Consider the following 18,841-nt stretch of genomic DNA (forward strand, 5'->3'; position numbering starts at 1 on the left):
AATACATATGAGGAAACCAAAGTTCAGAATTTTTAAGTAACTTGCCTTGCCCAAGGTCACACAGCCAGGAGGTCACACAGCCAGGAAGTCACACAGCCAGGAAGTTAATATGACCTCAGTCAGGTATACTCACAGGATGCCAGTTCTGACACATCAGGTTGCACACCTTTAGGCCATCAAGAAGTTGATGATTGCACTTCAGGGAATATCTTAGGTTGGTTTTCATGTCTTTTCCACATGTCTTAGTCGGTTGGTGTTGCTATAAAGAAATACCTGAGGCTGGGTAATTTATGAAGAAAATAGGTTTATTTGGCTCACAGTTCTGCGAGTGTACAAGAAGCATGGCACCAGCATCTGCTTCTGGTGAGGGCTTCAGGCTGCTTCCATTCATGGTGGAAGGGAGCCAGCATATACAGATCACATGATGAGGGAGGAAGCAAGAGAGAAAGGGAAGGTGCCAGGCTGTTTGTAACAACTAGCTTTTGGAGAAACTCTCAAGGGAATTAGCAGAGTGAGAACTCATTACTGGGAGGACAGCGCTAAGCTATTCATGAGGGATCTGCCCCCATAACTCAAGCACCTCCCATCAGGCCAACTTCTAATATTGAGGACCAAATTTTAATATGAGGTTTGGGCGGTCAAATATCCAAACTATGGCACCACAGTTACCTTTGCTTCTTCCAACCATCTTTAGTAAAACACATTTTTATATTCCTACTGATTCATTCACTTATTCAACAAATGTTTATTGAGTGCTTACTATGTGTTGGTCCCATTCAAGGGGCTGGAGATGCACCAGGGAATGTAACAGACAAAATCTCTGTGTTTGGGGCACTCATACGCTTGAGGGTGGCAGGAGACAGATAATAGACAGATGAATTAGCTACTATATTAGAAAATGACAAACGTTACAGAAAAAAATGATCAGGGTAAGGGCGATTGGCAGTGTGTGTTGCAATTTTAAATAAGGTTGTCAGGAGGTGAGGGAATGAGCCATGTGGCTACCTGGGGGAAGAGCAATCCAGTCAGAGGGAACAGCCAGTGCAAAGCAGATGGCCAAAGCATGCTGGGTATGTCCAAGGAGCAGCAAGGAAATTAGTGTGATCAGAACAGAGTAAGCAAGCAGAGGGTGGTGAGAGAGATTATCACAGAGGTAGCAGGGGCTAAACAGGTAGGGCTGTTGCAAAAAAACTTTTGCTATTCCTCTGAGTGATATGCAGAATCACTGGAGGGTTTCAAGAAGAGGTATGACTTAACTTGAGTTATATTTCAAAAGGAACACATAATAAAACAACGTTGTTGTATTGAGAATAGGCTATAGAAGGGCAAGGATGGAATCAGGAATACCAGTGGGGAGGCTACTGCAAGAACCCAGGTAAGAGATGATGGGGGGTTGGACCATATGGAGTTGGTGAAAAGTGACCAGATTCCAAATACAGAGATGAAGAGTTTCCAACAAGCATGAGCTTGAGATTTGTCTTCTCCACTTTTCACAGCTGTCCAGGCCATGGGGGCTTGTGTAACTGAGATCCTTTGGCACCAAAGGCAGCTACTAAGACCCTTGGCTCCTTCACTGGGCTGCACATATCAAACATGTTGCACCCAGGAGTTATTGCTGGCAACATCTTTAGTCTCTGTGGCAGTGAGATCAGTGGAAGCTTTTATCTTAATTAAGTTACATGGGGCACCATCATCCATCCATCTTCTCCAATTAACTTGGGGGAGAATATGAGGATGATGGTGGTAGAGAAGACAGCCCCAAGCTGATAAACATGGATCAAAACAGACTGACTGGAGTCTCTGAGGACTCATCAGAAAGGAGGATAGAGGAAAAGAAGATTTGTCAAAGATGTTTTGGTGGAGAAAAGAGTTCAGAAGGCTGTCTTCTGGTGGAGGATTGATTTAGGAATCACTCCAGTGGACTGAGCTGTGCTTCCTAAGCTTGCCTTAATGAGAAAACACCATCTGCGCTCCCCAGACTTGTGGTCAGAATGCCAGGACCCTGGAATCTACTGATGTCTGCAGCTGGGGTGGCTTGCATGGGCTGCCACAGCTGGAGGTGATGTGATGGCATATCATTCTGGATATACATTAAACTCATCAGTAGAGAGCTAGAAGGATGAAGGAAGAAAGGGGAGAAGGAAGGAGGGAGGAAAGGAGGGATGGAAAAAAGGTGGGAGGGAGGACAGGCAGGAAAGAGGGAAGGAGGGATGGGGTAGGGAGGGAAGGAAAGAAGGAAGGAGAAAGTGAGGGAGAAAGGAGGGAAGGAAGGAAAGAAGAAGGGAGACAGGGGTTGGGCGCAGTGGCTCATGTTTGTAATCTCAGCACTTTGGGGGGCCGAGGTGGGTGGATCACTTTAGCTCAGGAGCTCGAGACCAGCCTGGCCAACATGGCAAAACCCTGTCTCTGCTAAAAATACAAAAATTAGCCAGGTGTGGTGGTGCACACCTGTAATCCCAGCAACTCGGGAGGCTGAGGCGGGAAGATCGCTTGAACCCAGGATGTTGAGGCTGTAGTGAGCCGAGACTGTATGTCTCAAGAAACAAAACAAAAAAAGAAGAAAGGAAGGAGGGAAGGAAGGAAGAAATTCAGAGTCCTATATGAGATTGCAATCTGTTGGACAGCCAGGGATAAAACTCCCTGGAAGAAGGGCAGTGGGTTTCTGTCCAAGGTGCTGACTTTTTGGCTCGCGCCCTCTCTCTCTCTCTCTCTCTCTGTCCAAGGTGCTGACTTTTTGGCTCTCTCTCTCTCTCTCTCTCTCTCTCTCTCTCTCTCTCTCTCTCTCTCTCTCTCTCTCGTCTTCCTTTGATGCCTCTTCTTGCTTCCTACATTATTTTTGTGGGGTGGGGGGTGGGAGCAAGGTCTCAGTCTGTCACCCAGGCTGGAATGCACTGGTACCATGTCAGCTCACTGCAACCTCTGCCTCTCAGGTTCAAGCAATCCTCCCACCTCAGCTTTCTTAGTTGCTGGGACTACAGGCATGCACCACCACACCCTGCTAATTTTTGTGTTGTTTGTAGACACATGGTTTTGTCATGTTGCCTAGGCTGGTCTCGAACTCCTGACCTCAACTGATCTGCCCCCTTTGGCCTCCCAAAGGGATTACAGGCATTAGTCACCATGCCTGGCTCTACATTCAAATTTTGATAGATATTTATTGAGCACCTATCACCCCTCAACACCCTCAAGGTCCTGTGATACACCCTGGCAATTCAAGGAGTGAAGCTGACAAAAATTCCTGCCTTCTTAAAGCTTATGTTCTAGTGGGTGGAGATATTTAAGAATTGGGGGGCAGGGGATGGGCAGGGAAGGTACATTGTCTGTTAGAGGTGAAAAGTTCTTTGGAGAAAAAATAGAGCAGAAAAGAGGAACAAGGAGGGCAAATTTTGATGCATCTGTAAATGGGATTGTCAGCTTAGGCATCACTGAGATGGTGGCTTCTGAACAAACATTTGAGAGGACATGAGCTATTCGGGTTTGCCTGTATTTTCACACCAACCAGTGGTATCGTTCACACTTCCCGCCAAATCCCTATTCTTTTCCACACCAGTGCTTTTGCTTATGATATATTCTCTTCCTGGTTGCTCTTCTCCCCAGTTGCGATCACTACTGTGTTCAAAGCTGACCCCTTCTTTTAAAAAAAACCTTGTATATTAACAAATATCACCTCCCTTAGATTGTCCTTTGACAGGAAGCGATATTAACCCTCACAGCACAATATAGGCATCACTCCCTAGCTCTTTGTATTTTTGACTGTGTTTCTGCATTGTTCAGGTCCTGAGGTTGTCTCCTCTATTTGGAAATTCCTAAAAGGTAGAAACTCTGCCTCGATGGTTAAGATCACGGTGTCTGGAGTCAGACAGACCTGCATCCAAATCCCAGTTTCTCTACTTGATAGCTGTGAGGTCTTGGACAAGTCACTTTACTTCTGTGAACTTCGGTTTTCTTATCTGTAATGAAGAGGTCATAATATCACCTGCCTTATGGGGTTGTGGTGATAATTAAACATTAATGAATGCAAGACATTTAGCAAGGTTCCTAGGACATGGTTAGCATTCAGAAAGTTACAGCTGGCATCATAATTACCTTTCCTCTTATCTGCTATGCCTATCCTAGGTCCTGACATACAGTTCTTACCTTATAAAATATGTGAATGAACACATTTCTTTGTAATTCTTTCTCAAAGAGTGGTCTATCAACCATAGGTACAAGAGCCAAGCAAGGGAACTTATTAAAATGCATATCCCTGAGCTCTCTAGCCCATCCCTCCTGAATTTAGAGGGCAGGAGCTCAAGAATCTGAATTTTAAACAGTGTCAGGGTAATTCTTATATGCACTACATTTTTAGAATCACTCAGAGTAAATATAGCGCAGAGATAAAGGACATTGACTCTGTAACTCGACTTTCTGGGCTTTAATTCTGGCTCCACCACAATGAAGCTGTGTAACCTTTGGCAGGGTATTTAACTTAACTCTGCCCCAGCTTTCCCCTCTGAAACATGGGGATGATAATAATAGTAGCCATGATGTAGAGTTTTTTTGATATATATATGTTTATATATATATATTATAATCTACAGTAGATATCTGTATTTTATATACAGTAGATATATATATATTTAGTAAGTATACACATGATAGCTGATAGCTGTTCTAAGTTATACATGTGGCATACACAATTAGTCTTAGTTATTATATTCTGTTTGTAAGCAACCTCTGTGAATAGTCAGTTCACATGAATTTGACCAGGGGGCTTTTGAGATTGCTTCAGAGGTCTCCTTGCTTGACAGCCTTACTCCACTCTGTGTGCACAGCTGTTCTGAAGACATGAACCTTTAGTCAGAGAGAGAATCAACCCAAAATGAGCCTCAAGCACTTGCCCTGCTGCTGCTACTGCTGGTAGGAAAATAGCATCCTCTCTGCTCTTTAAAGAGCTCCTCTGGCAGATGTGCGCACAGCTGTTCCACCTCCTTCCTGCAGGCAAAGAGCAGGCAGATGCTGACAAGAGTTTGAGAAACATTGCCATCACCAACTCACACAAGTATTGCCTGCAATGGCTTCCCTCCCCTTCTCTTTCTGTGTTTCTTCTCAAGGAGGTCATGGGGTGAGAGACATCTCTTAGTTTGAACTACCTCTAGAGGGAGAACTTGAGGTGGGAAATCAAGAGGGGAGAATTTCTAGGAATGAAGAAGGAGGTAAAGAGGAGACAATGTGGAAGGGTGGGGGTGGCTAGGATACACAAGGTATGTCGGTTGAGTCTAATTCTGGTAACGATGTCTTGCTGTGTGACCTTGGGAAAGTCACATTACCTCTCAGATTCTTATTTCAAGATGACAAGCACAGGGTAGTAGAGTGAGCAAAAGATTTGGAGCACAATCTAGGTAGGTTGGAATCCTGGCTTTACCTATACCAGCTGTGTGACCTTGGACAAGGTCTCTTCGCTTCTTTGTACCCTTCATTTTCTCTAGAGAAAGACGGGATGTGGAAATATTTGTCCTATGTGCTCAACAGGTTTACTGCAAGGATGAAGTGACCCAATGGATGTTCAAACACATCCAAAAGTATGAAATGCTACAGATGAGTGAGGTTTCATCCATTCCATCTATGGAAACTTGACTCTCATCCCCCCTGAGCCTCTGGCAATATTGTGTGGGAGCAAAGAATTGAAGACAAGCTGCCAGGAGAGGGGTTGCCTTGTTATGGGTGCTGCTTGCAGAATAATTAGGTTTCAACATGCAGCTCACTCCATTTGCAAACGTAGCTCCAGGCATTGGCAGAGGAGAAGGACATGGCTTTCATCCATCACAACAATGCTTTCTTTTAGGAGGAGGTTTGGTGCAACGGTTGAGCACAGCAGGCATAAAATGGACTTATTTCAAATCCCAAGTCTATCACTTATATCTTTGTGACTTTGGGAAAATCACTTCACCTCTCTGAGCCTCAGCTTCCTTTTCATTAAAATGGGATAATTATAACTACCTCACATCATTATTGAGGATTAAAAGGGATAAAGTGTATATAAAGTATTTTGCCCAATGTGTTGTACTTAATAGATTTTCAATGAACAAATGCTAGTTTTTATTCATTTATTTATTTTTTGAGTTTGAGGGAAGGACAGCCTTCTTAGGGTTGACTAGTGATCTTGCAGCCACTGAAGCAGATATTTCATCAGCCAGAAATCTGAAGTGTGTTCAAAAGAGCCCCAGACTTGGGATCACCATGGCTGGAAGTTGAGACCCGTTGGTGCTATGTGATTTTTAGATGTGTCCCTTCCCTTCTCTAATTTTTAATTTTTAATTTTCATAGCTGTAAAATGGGAGTAAACAGCCTTAATCTGTCTCAGAGGATTGTTATGAGGCTCAGATGTACAAATTCATGAGAAAATGCCTTGTAAATTTGAAAGTGCCATATAACCGAAAAGAGGGTGCTATTGTGTGTGACAGCTACATACCATCTTGCCACCATAGACTTTCTATTCTTTACCATTCTAAAGCTTACCGTGAGCCAGGCAGACTAGGCCAGATGGAATTTGGCCTCTGAAATCCTGAAGCCTGAAATTCCTCTGTTTCTGGAGCCTGGATCTCTGGAAGTGGAGGACTGCCCTAGCCACAAACCTCCACCCTCCTCTGATGACATCACACAGAGTAGAACCAATCACTGCAATTTTCTTAAAGTTCCTCCCACTGGCAAATTTATTAATACCCAAATAGCTGAGCCAAGACAGTCCAACTCCTTGAGGACATATTACAAACTGCCACCCACTCTCTGTCCCACCTCCTCATACTCAGGGCCCCATGAGGAAACAGAAAAATGGGAGTTTAGAGAAAATGTAATGAAGGTACTACTCACAGAGGAGCAGGCAAGGTTGGGAGAACCAATGAGAGATGTTGAGGCACCAAGAGACTAGCAATAGTTGGGAAATGTTACCACCCCTAGGCTTAAATATGCAGAGAGGAGTGGGCCTACCAGAACTTGGTGATAGGTAGAACCAGGGAGGGAACCAGCAGGAGCTGTAGTCGAGAAGGACTTAGCCACAGCTGGCTGGGAGCAGTGGCTCATGCCTGTAATCCCAGCACTTTGGGAGCTGAGACAGGCGGATCACTTGAGGTCAGGAGTTTGAGACCAGCCTGGCCAACACGGTGAAACCCCGTCTCTACTAAAAATGCAAAAATAAGGTGGGCATGGTGATCCACACCTGTAGCCCCAGCTACTTGGGAGGCTGAGGCAGGAGAATCTCGAACTTGGGAGGAAGAGGTTGCAGTGAGCCAAGATCACACCACTGCACTCCAGCCTGGGTGACAGAGCGAGACTCTGTTAAAAAAAAAAAAAAGAAGGACTTCACCACAGATGGAGTTGCAGCACTGAGGCTGGGGGAGTGGTGGTAGGGTTGGAGGGAGAAATACTTAGAACTTCCTTCTAGCTTTTTAATCTTTTCTGGTGACATCCTGTTGGTCAAATCCACAGAGAAGCCACAGGAAAAGTGAGCCTGTTGACACCATCCATACAGGCCAGCATGCTAGGACCTGGGGCAGTGCAGAGCATGGCAGAGAGTGGATCTGGTTGGGGGAGTGTCACAAACAGAGAATAACCAGTCCAATCCCAAATGCTCCTCTTCACTTGCTCTGTTGGGCCCCCAGACCCTGCGTGAAAAGTATGTTCTCCACTTTTCTGGAGCCGTTTTCAGAGCAGCATTGTCTCCCTCAGGGACTCTTAAGAGAGCTGACACAAGAAAATTAAAGTTTTGAGAGAGGCCAGGATGTTAAAAGCAAAATGCAGGGAGAGTTGGAGTCTGAATGCTTCAGTCATAGGCTGGGCAGTGAGCTCCAGGAAGGCAAGGAGGTCAATAAACACAGTGCCCCACTCTTTCCAGGACTGCTCTTGCTTTCTTCTTTCCTTGCTGCTTGAGGGGCATTTAATATTCTTGGCTACAGCATAGTGATTAAGAGCACGGCTTTGGAGTCAGACAGACCTGGCTCTTCCACGCCTGACTGTGTAAACTTGGACATGTTTGTTAACCTCTCTGAACATTGGGTCTCTCATCCATAAAATAGGAATAAAGCTACTTCTATTCATAGAGTTGTTGCCAGGGTTGAAGGAGATGCTTAAAACAAAGGATTTGGCCACCTAGTAGACTGTCGGGAAGTGATAGTTGAACTATTACACAGTTACTAGTGCATGACCTTCCCTGGTGGACTTACATGGCTGGGGTGCAGCCCCCTCTCAGCCCCCACCTCAGCTTCCTTGCCTCTATCAGATGCATGCTGCTGGCCCTGTGCCCCCAAGAAAGGCTGCTTGTCTGGCTCAGTCTGCAGAGCTCTGGGCAGGGAGGCTGGGAGAATGCAAATGTGCTCTTATCTGAGCAGCTGCAGCTGCTCCCTTCCTAGAGTCCATCCCCAGGAACAAGGGCAGGCTCTGAGCCCCCCAGGATGCCTCAGGCTTCTTCTGGCCCTGCTGAATCTATAATATCAACAATAATATCCAGTAATACCTCAGGCTTTTCCATTTGCAAAGTGCTTTGATTTTCATCCTCCTATTGTACCCTCCCACTGGTCTTGAATTTTTATCACCTACCATATTCTACAGAAGAGGAAAACCAAGGTCAGAATGGTCAAGAGACTTGCCCAGGGTCACATGGCTAATTGTTGATGGAATGAGGATTAGAATCCATGCAGTCTAACACCAGAATTAAAGTTCATTGTATTAGAGAGGGGGCTTCTGGCTGCAAGTAATAGAAAACCATGATTCAATATATTTAAGAAAGACTTTCATAAAGTTCATAACAGGTAGTCTGGAGGTCATTTGGTTCTGTGGTTAGTCAACATTTCAATGATGTCATCTGACTTGGATTCCTTCCATCTCTGAGTTCATGGGAATTACCCTCAGGTCAGCTCCTCTCAAGGTTACAAAGTGGCTGCTGTGGTTCCAGGTGTCATATGCAGATACAACATCCAGGGAAGATGAGAAGCCTGCTCTTAATTATGTTGCTTTAAGTGCAAGGAAACACTTCCCAGAAATCACTGGTCAGAAGCTAGGTCCCATGTCTTTTTCCCAGACCAGTCTCTGGCAAAGGAGTGGAACTTCCTTAGACTATTAGACTTTACATCTGAGACGAGAGAGAGGGGGAAATGAGCCTGATGGGCAATGAATTGTCCTCTGCCTCCATGTTTATAACTACTATACTGTTAATTCTGGGCCTGTGACTCATCCTCTATTTGTGTCTATTATTAGTTGCAAAGTAGACTTCATGATATATAAGATAAATCTGGAGTCAGAATGCTGGAACTGTGGTCTTAGATGTCATTGCTTGGAGTATAACTGGGACAAGAAACTTTCCTTCTCTAGAGGGTGTGAAATGTAGTGGGTATGCACTCTACCTCTGGAGTCAGAAAGTGCTGGTTCCCAATTCCAGCTGTGTGGCCATGAGCAAGTCTTCTCAACGTTCATTCTTCTTCAGTAAAGGGGGCCTAATAATGGCCCATGTCTCTAGACTAGTGAGGATTATAAAGAAAACAATGCAGAAGCACCTAGCATAGTGCCTAGTGCTTAGTAGGTACGTAATAAAGACTGGCCAGTATTACTCTAGGCGATAAGTTTCCTTATTTTAAGAATTAGGGACTTCGTAAAATATCCCTTTGAGTCCACATGGTCTATGAATCCTGTTTGGTCTCAGGGATCCTGGCTTTGCATTCAGCCCTGTGGTCAGCTCACTGCTCCTCTGGAAGAGACGCAACTGTTGATATCCCTTTGTCTCCAGGGAGAACCTTCCCAGGCAGCCATGATGTTCAGCTCCATCTCTCTGTTAAGCTATCCCACAGTCAACGTGCCATGCAAAAAGTCCACCTGACATTTCCTTCCAGGTGGTCAGTGCTATCCAGTGTGGAGGGGCCTAGAGACCATAGCCTTCCTCAGAGATCACCAGGTGTCTGGTGGCATTTTCTTTCCCCTAAAGGGGTGGGGACAGCAAGTGACACCCGGGCATCCACTGAGCCTCCCTGGTAAGTGGCTCATACAGCTGTTGTCCTGGAGCTGTTACAACAGTGGCAGACTGGGAAGAGTCTGTCATCAGGAGAAGCTTCCAGCATCATGGATCTAGGCTGGAAGTACCCATGGCATGTCAGCTCAGATGTGATGGACCATGCAGTCAGGAGGCAGAGGTCCAGGCCATAGCCCAACTCTGCCCTTTGGCCTGGGTGATCCTAGGTAAAGCACTTTGTCTCAGAGAACCTCAGTTTCCTCACCTGGAACAGTAGTCAAAAATGTAGATTTTAGATACTGTCTGGGTTTAAATCCCAGCCTCATCACTGGTGCGTGACAGTTGGCCTTAGAGTTAACCAATCTGGGCCACATTGTTAAAACACAGGTCCAAATCCAGGATAGTCTCCCCATCTCCCAGTCCTTAATCACATCTACAAAGTCCTTTTGCCAGACAAGGTGACATGTTCAGAGATTCTGGGGATTGGGATGTGGACATCTTTGAGGGGTCATTATTCTGTCTATCACAATTCTATATGATCCCATTTATATAAAGTTCAAGACAGGCTAAATCAATCTAATCAGGAGAGTTATTAGGCCTTGGGGGGAATGTGTGGGGACCCCTGATGTGGGTACTGGTTATACAGGTATATTTGCCTTGTGAAAAGTCACCAACCTGTAAATTTATGACGTGCACTTTTCTGAGTAACATGTTATAGTTCAATAAAATAATTAAACAGAATAAAGCTGGGACCCAAATGGTACCTACTTGGTCAGGAGGTGATGGGGGTTAAATGTGGTGTGACATGGTAAACACTTATTATTATAATAAGGAAAAGAGGGTTATATCGACTGCATAGCTTGTTCCTTCAGCAAACACTTTTCTGGTGAAAAATATTCCACAAAAAATTAAATAGAATTCATCTTCATCATTTACATGCATTTCATCATCAGAAAATTTTTTTGAGAAAAAAATTCTCTTTTCATTAAACTTGTTTTATTTTATGTGAATGTGTTTATTTGGGAACAGAACGAAGCTGATGAGAAACAGCTGAATGAACATGTGGTTTTTAAAATGTTACATAACGAAAGAGAAGGAAACAGGAACAAAAATTAAATAGGATAATGCATGTGACAGAGAAGTCTAGGTCCCCCAGATACTTAACAACAAAAACATCTATAAATGTTGACACTCATGTAGGGAGGAATTAGGGCCACTTATCAAGTACTTGCTATGTGACAAACATAATGACATATTTCATTTTTAAAATCTTCAACATAACCCTTCAAGGGAAGTATTTTATTATGCTGCTTTTATGAGGAAGTACTGGAGGTTTGAAGAAGTGAAATGACTTACCCAAAGTGTTTCAGCTAAAACCTCGTAGTGCTGGTATTTGAACCTAGGTCTGGGTGACCCCACAACCCCTTATCTGCCCTGCTGGTCTGGTCTCCAGTATTCCAACTCTGTGTATGCTACACCAGGCCTCCAACCTGGCTTCCGTTGCAAAGTAGAAACATGGTCATTGGAGTGGAAGGTGATCAAGACCCTAAATTCCTCCCTCCCCAGCCCAGGCAGAGGTAATGGCTGCTGCTCTGATTTATCAAAGCTCAGGGCATTCCTGCTTGTCCAGCTTGTGAATTCTCAGGGTCTTTCGAGAGCCTTTTGTGAGGATCATCCATATTCCTATCTGGATTCAGCTGGCTGCTCTCCATCCATGAAAAATTTGATATTTGGCTTCCTGTTTGTGCTTGAAAAACAGGGCTGATTCTGGAGCTATATTTTATTTAAGCCAATAAATAAAATTTTAGAGGAGTGAGTTTTGGAGGGGTGGAGGTAGGGTGCTGGAAAAGCCTGCAGGGAAGAAACCTCTTCTGCTTCTACAGCTTTTGGAAAGGAGACAAGAGAGTATGTCCTGTGGTAATCAAGGAAGAAAACAATGAATATGTATTGAGTCTTTCCCAAGTGCCAGCTACTGTTATCTGGAGTGTGGTTTGAGCATCAGGATTTTTTAAAGCAATGAGGAGAAGCCAAGAAGCATACAGAGCCAGCTAAAGGTGCTCAGAGGAAGAAAACCTGAGGATCGAGGGTTGTTGGGGCAGAAGGTAAAAACAGTCTGTGAACAGGCAGTCTCTCTGACCCCTCAAAAAAAAAAATCCACCCGCCTCGGCCTCCCAAAGTGCTGTGATTATAGGCCTGAGCCACCATGCCTGGCCTCAGGCCAAGTAATTTTTATGGAATAAAGTAGGCTTATCGGATTGCTCAAGCTTCGTTACACAGATGGGCAGAAGAACTGAAGTGGAACCGAAAAGGTTGCACCTGTCCCCATGTGTTCCTTTGTGCGTGGGAGTATGTAGGCATGAGTGAAGGCAGGTAGCATGAACACATGAGTGGCATGTGGATGAACGTGTGAGTGGTTGTAGGGACATTGCATGTGTGACTTTATGTGGGAATATCTTAGGTATATGTTTACGTATGTTTGTGTGTGTTGATCCATGTGTATACAGACCATGAAAGTATATCTCCAAGGGCTGGGCGCCGTGGCTAACGTCTGTAATCCCAGCACTTTGGGTGGCCGAGGCGGGCAGATTACGGGGTCAGGAGATCGAGAACATCTTGGCCAACATGGTGGAACCCTGTCTCTACTAAAACACAAAAAATTAGCGGGGCATGGTGGTGCATGCCTGTAGTCCCAGCTACTTGGGAGGCTGAGGCAGGAGAATTGCTTGAACCCAGGAGGCGGAGGTTTCAGTGAGCTGAGATTGCACCACTGCACTCCAGCCTGGCAATAGAGCAAGACTCCATCTCAAAAAAAAAAAAAAAGTAGTGTATCTCTATGTGTCTGTTGAGGATATCTATGGGTGAGTTTATGAGATGAAACTTGTGCACCTATAGGTACATGGAAACAAAAACATAGGCACATGAGAAAGTGTCTGAAGTGTTTGTATTTGTACAAATGAATTAGCCACTGCCACAATCATGCAGTGTAACAAGCCACCCCAATAATGTCTTACAACAACTAGCACCAATCCTGGGGTTGGAAAACTTCTTCCAAGCCTGGGCAACTTTTTCCATAAAGGGTCAGATGACATAATTTTAGGTTTTGTTGACCACGCGGTGTCTATTGCAACTATTCAACTCTACCCTTGTAAAGTGGAAGCAGCCGTAGACAATGTATAAATGATGGGCATGGCTGTGCTCTATTAAACCGTTTTTTACAAAAATAGGAATAGTTTGGATTTGGCCCATAGGCTATAGTTTTCTGATCCCTAGTCTAGTCTCACCACTCCGGGTTTGTATTTTGTGGTTAATCTAGATTGGGCTCATCTGGGTGGCTCTACCTTGGGCTGTGAGTCCAGCTGGGCTGCTGTACACACTGCACATGAAGTTTAGATCTGCTCTGTGTCCATCCTGGGGTCCCGGCTGAAGAGGCATGCTCTATTCCTGGCAGACTATTGGAGACCAAGAGAACAACCCAAAGCTTACAAACATATTTAAACCCTCCTTAGATAACCATTTGCTAATGTTTCATTGGCCAAAGCAACTTATGTGATCAAGTCCACCATCAGTAGGTGGGGAAGTAAAGTAGGGCCATAGTGAGAGGCAATTTTGAATCTTGTGATGACGGGCACGGACATATGATTTTAATGCAAAGAGGGTGTGAAGAATATCTTTCTTTTTTTCTTTTAAGATGGAGTTTCGCTCTTGTTGCCCAGGCTAGAGTGCGATGGTGCAAGCTCGGCTAACTGCAACTTCCACCTCACGGGTTCAAGTGATTCTCCTGCCTCAGCCTCCCAAGTAGCTGGGATTACAGGTGCCTGCCACCACGCCCAGCTAATTTTGTATTTTTAGTAGAGACAGAGTTTCACCATGTTGGTCAGGCTGGTCTTGAACTCCTGACCTCAGTTGATCCACCTGCCTCGGCCTCCCAAAGTGCTGGGATTACAGCTGTGAGCCACTGCGGCCAGCCAGGAATTTCAAACAATGATTCAAAATACTGCAACATGTATAAAGGCATGTGTGAGACTATGTGTGGTGGGTTGTATGTTAGAGAATGTTTTGTATGTGTGCGGTTTTTAGGGGATGCATTTGTGGCCACATGTATAAGAGCATATCTGAAGAGGATATTTAGAAGATGTTATGTACCTGGGAGGCTATGTATGTGTGTGCCTCTGGGTGTATATGCATGACTATGAAGATGTCTCTGAATACGTGTGTGTGATATACATGCTGGCATGTGTGTGTGTGTGTGTGTGTGTTGGGGTGCATGTGGGTATATACGCATGGCTATAAAGATGTCCTTGGATGTATATATGTGCAGGGTAATGAGTATGCATGTGGGGTATATTTGTTGGGGGGCGTGTGTCAGGGGTGCATATGGGAGCATTGGTACACTTCTCAGGAGTGTGTGTGCATATATTGGTTGGGGGGAGAATGAGGGCAGAGAGTAGGGGTGAGAGACAAGAGATGGCACACACTCCCCTTCCCCTGGCGCAGCCTCAAAAATCACTCCAATCTCACAACGTGAGTTCTTTGTAGCTAAGATTAATTTTCTTATTTAGCATTTATGTGGCACTTTGGATCTGCAAAGTGCTTTACAATCAGTTTTATTAGCTGTGCTTGTGTGTTATATATAGCAGCAACCTCAGCTGCACCCAGACACTGTCTCCAGAGATGTGAACCAAACCAGGCAAACTTTATCCTCTTCCTCAAGCTTAGCCCATTTCCCGAGATAGTGTCAGCTTTTTTTTGTGGGGACAAGTATTAAAGTGGATTGGTGATGGTGGTGATGCTTGGAAGTGCTAATGTGAACCTGCCTTCTAAGTCTTTCCCTTATCCAGTGAGAAATCAGTGATTGTAATCACTGGATTACCTGCTTGCTCAGATCAGGGTTGGTGAATGAGGGGCTATTTGCAAGGCTAGTTTAAAACAACTCCCATTCTTGTGTTAATGCACCTGTTTCTTGTATTTGTCCTGATTTAAACTCTTGCAATGTGGCTACTGACCTGCCTTAGTGTGAGTTTCCCCCAAAGCAGACTATGCAACAAAGACTTAGACACAAAGAATTCATTAGGGAGGTGATTCTAGGAAGCATAAGCCAATCAAAGGTGTGGTGTTGAGCAGTTGCTGCTGTGGGCAACTGGAGCTTAATTCTGCTGAGAAACCATGCTTCAGAAACATTTCCTTAGAGAATTGAGAAACTGGGGTACTTATCTACCCATTCCCACACCAGAGTGGTTAGGGGTTGTCCCCCAGGATGTTAACTCCCCTACACATCTGAGTTGAGACTACTTGAGGCCAAGCAAGCTTCTCTGGAGTTGGAGAAAGTCCTCAGGTGAAGAGGATAACTGGACACGGTTGTTCAAGGTAAGAAGTTTCTGCATGGGGGAATAATCTGCTGCAGCTGCTGGTAAATTCACATGGCCCAAAGGCAGGGGTAGGGATCAACAGTGTCTGCTCTGCCCTCCTGCACCCTAGTGAAATCTTTTCTCAAGGTTGTAAATTCCATGAGCAGGTCCTTGCCTCAATGTCTTCACCCTTTGCAGCAATTGACTGTCCTGGGACTCTGTGCCATCCTGGTTTCTCTGTCTCTCTCTCCAACTGCTCCTTCTCTATTTCTTTTTTTTCTTTTCCCCAAATGTGGATATTTCCCAAATATCTCTTTGTTTTTTCCTTGCCCATACTCATGCTCACCAACATCCTATATGATGTGCCAAATTGAAAGCTGTAATCATCGCCCCTCTCTCCAGTGCCTAGTCCTGTGTTGTTAGCACTGCCTCATTGAAATATTCATCAGATAATCACTTGAGCAACTCAAGCTCAGCATTTCCAAATCCAACTCACCATCCTTGACCTCCTGCTCAAATCAGCTGCAACCTTGCTTCTCAAGTTTGTTTCAGGACCAGCCTCATCAGCGTCACCTGGGAGCTTGCAGATGCAGAATCACAGGCCCACCACAGACCAAGTGAATCAGGATGTGTGTTTTTAACAAGTCCCTGGATGACTCGCGTGCATATTAATGTTTGATAAGCATTGGTCTACACTATCAATTCTCTTGATTTCTATTAATGGCACCAGGGTTTTTCCAGTTGCTCAGTCTTTCAAACTTGGCAATCCCTTGAATCCTAGGAGTAAGTATCCACTAGCTTTCTCTAACTCAGGATTTTTGTGGGACCTGGGTCTCAGACAACAAGTCATAATAATAATGTAACTGGTATTGATATGTTTCAGTTGAATAAGTCCATGTCAATACCATCACACATACAATTTCACTTCTTTAAATATTTATAGAGCTCCTTCTCTATGGTTGGTTCCATGCTAAGCTGTGATGGTGTAATGTTGAACAAAACTCAGTCTTTAGCCTCAAGAAGTTCACAGTTCAGAGGAAGCAGATACAAATAGACACAGAGAGAAAAAGTAAAGAATGCCATGGAAACCAGAGGAACCCTAACATAGCCCTGCAGGGTCAGAGGAGAGTCTGAAAGGAACCAGAAGGATGGGCAGACCTAACTAGTGAAGGTGAGAAAAAGAAAGGGCTTTGGGCAGAGGAATGATTTGTGCACACACTGGGCTGGGATTGGGGCAGGGTACATCGGAGGACTCTGCCCTGTTTGTGATGTAGGGGGACATCACCTTACCTCTCCTGCCTCATTTGTCTCAACTTTTAACATGCAAACAGTAGGGTCATTGTGAAAATTCAGTAAAAATCAGGGTCATTGTGAAAATTCAGTAAAAATCAGGACATTTCAGAACTGCAACTACTTGGTCCTCATAAATATTGATTGAATATAAATTGTCAGCAGCCACAGCTCGTACCTTAATTATGGAAATAATAATCATGGTAGTGGATTGAATGGTGGCTTCCCCCCTCCCCCAAAAGATGTCCCCATGTCAAATCATCTGAACCAGTGAATGTAATTTTATTTGGAAAAGGGGTCTTTGCAGGTGTAAAGATTTCAAGATGAGACCATCCAGAATTATCTGAGTAGGCACTATATTCAATGTCAAGTGTCCTGATAAGAAAAGGAGAGGACACAGGACAGGAGACAGGCCATGTGAAGATGGAGGCAGAGATTGGTGTGATTCAGCCAAAAGCCAACAAATGCCTGGTGCCACCAGAAGCTGAAAGGGGCAAGAAAGTATCCTCCCCTAGAGCCTTTGGAGGGAGCATGGTCCTGTTGACATGTTGATTTTGGATTTCTCCAGAACTGTGAGAGAGTACATTGGAGTGGTTTGAACCATGAAATTTGTGGTAATTTGTACAGCAGTGGCAAGAGACTGATACACATGGTTATTGATTTTTTCAAATTCTCTACCTGTCAGATGTGGATTCCTCCTCCATGATGTTTTGAAGTAATGCTATTATGCCCATTTTATGGATAAGGACTACTAAGGCTCATGGAGGAGAAGCAACTCTTTCTTGCTCATTCATTCACTGAATATTGACTGGCCTCTTAGCTGACCAGACACTGGGGGACAGAGTCATGGGTAAAGGTTTGCAGAGGTCTCAGGGCTTGTAAGTTTAGAGGAGGGAGAATGAATAACCATTACTGGGTTATATGAATAACCCATACTGGGTTGAATAGTGCTTCCTCTCCCCAAACTTATTTCTACCTTGGACCTTGGAATGTGACCTTTTCTGTGAAATGGGAGAGTTCCCTGATTCCCCTAGCAGGATGTGCAACAGAGGTGCGGCTTGCCTATTCAGTCACCTTGCAGCTCAAACACCTAGGGGGAGCATGCAGATGGGCAGGTGGAGAGGCTAGGCAAGTGCTTTGGGCTCTTGGCCCCACGGTAGTGTCTACGGGTGGGTGCTTGCCACCCCAGTGTTACAAAGCTCTTTCAGCTTTGCCATCTGCAGATGGCTTGAGTGTTAATCAGCTCAATGGACCCTCTGCCTTATCAGAAGGGCAGAGGGCCAATGTGACAGCTTTCTGTATCCTGAGCTCTTGCCCAGTGTCTCAGAAGAATCACATCACACAAGGGTTTGAAGGGTGAGTGCAAGGTTTTATTGAGTGGTAGAGATGGCTCTTAGTGAGATGGATGGGGAGCGTGAAGGGGGATGGAGTGGGAAGGTGATCTTCCCCTGGAGTCGGGCTGCCCAGCCGCTGGACTCTTCTCTGACCGGCCCCAGCCAGACTCCTCTTGGCGTCCAGACATCTCTCCTCTTCTCTCTTTCTCTGCCACTTTGTTCCGCCATCCATCTGCTTGCCTCCTTGTCTCCTCGCCTGCTGGTCTGTATTCTGGAGCTTGGGGTTCTGGGTTTATATGGGGGCAGGATAGGGGGCGTGGTGGGCCAAAAGGCAACTTTGGGGCCTTGAAAACAGGAATTCCCATTCTCATTTAGGGCCTCAGGTATCCAGGCTTGAGGGTGGGGCCTTTGCTGGAGAACCACCCTCTTCTACCCAGTGTCACCCTGTCTCCTGTCTGTATCATTTGGAAATAACATTACAGATATAATCAAGTTAAGACAGGTCATTCTGGGTTAGGGTGAACCCAAATCCAATGACCGGTATCCTTATAAAATGAGGGAAATTAGGACAGAGAGACACGGAGAGAAACCCACGTGACCATGGGCAGAGATGAGAGTGATGTGTCCACAGGCCAAGGAATGCCAAGGATGCTGGCAGCCACCAGAAGCTGGAGGATGCAAGGAAAGATCCTCCCCTGGAGTCTTCAGAGGGAGCGTGGCCTTACACACATCCTGACTGCCAACTTCTAGCCTCTAGAGCTGGGAGACAATGCATACGTGTTGTTTTAAGCCATCCAGTTTGTGGTCATCTGTTACAGGAGCCGCTGGAAACTTATACAGCATTTAAGAAATATATATGATTGTAGACGTGGAAAGCACAGCTTAGGGGGCTGTGGGAA

The 18,841-nt window shown here is 45.0% G+C and overlaps 1 protein-coding gene and 1 long non-coding RNA gene across 2 annotated transcripts in view; one reads left to right on the plus strand and one right to left on the minus strand.

The window, feature by feature from the left end:
- Window positions 1-18,841, plus strand: part of LOC134807410 (fibroblast growth factor-binding protein 3-like) — a 185,244-nt gene that overhangs the window by 159,006 nt on the left and 7,397 nt on the right. The window lies entirely within an intron of this gene.
- LOC134807440 (uncharacterized) lies at window positions 3,673-6,584 on the minus strand. Its single transcript, XR_010147910.1, has 3 exons — window positions 6,499-6,584; window positions 4,881-4,974; window positions 3,673-3,950 (listed from the first exon to the last, which is right to left on the minus strand). It is a non-coding gene; the product is annotated as an uncharacterized LOC134807440 (long non-coding RNA).

The sequence above is a fragment of the Pan troglodytes genome, chromosome 10 (assembly GCF_028858775.2).
Source record: "Pan troglodytes isolate AG18354 chromosome 10, NHGRI_mPanTro3-v2.0_pri, whole genome shotgun sequence".
NCBI lineage: Eukaryota > Metazoa > Chordata > Mammalia > Primates > Hominidae > Pan > Pan troglodytes.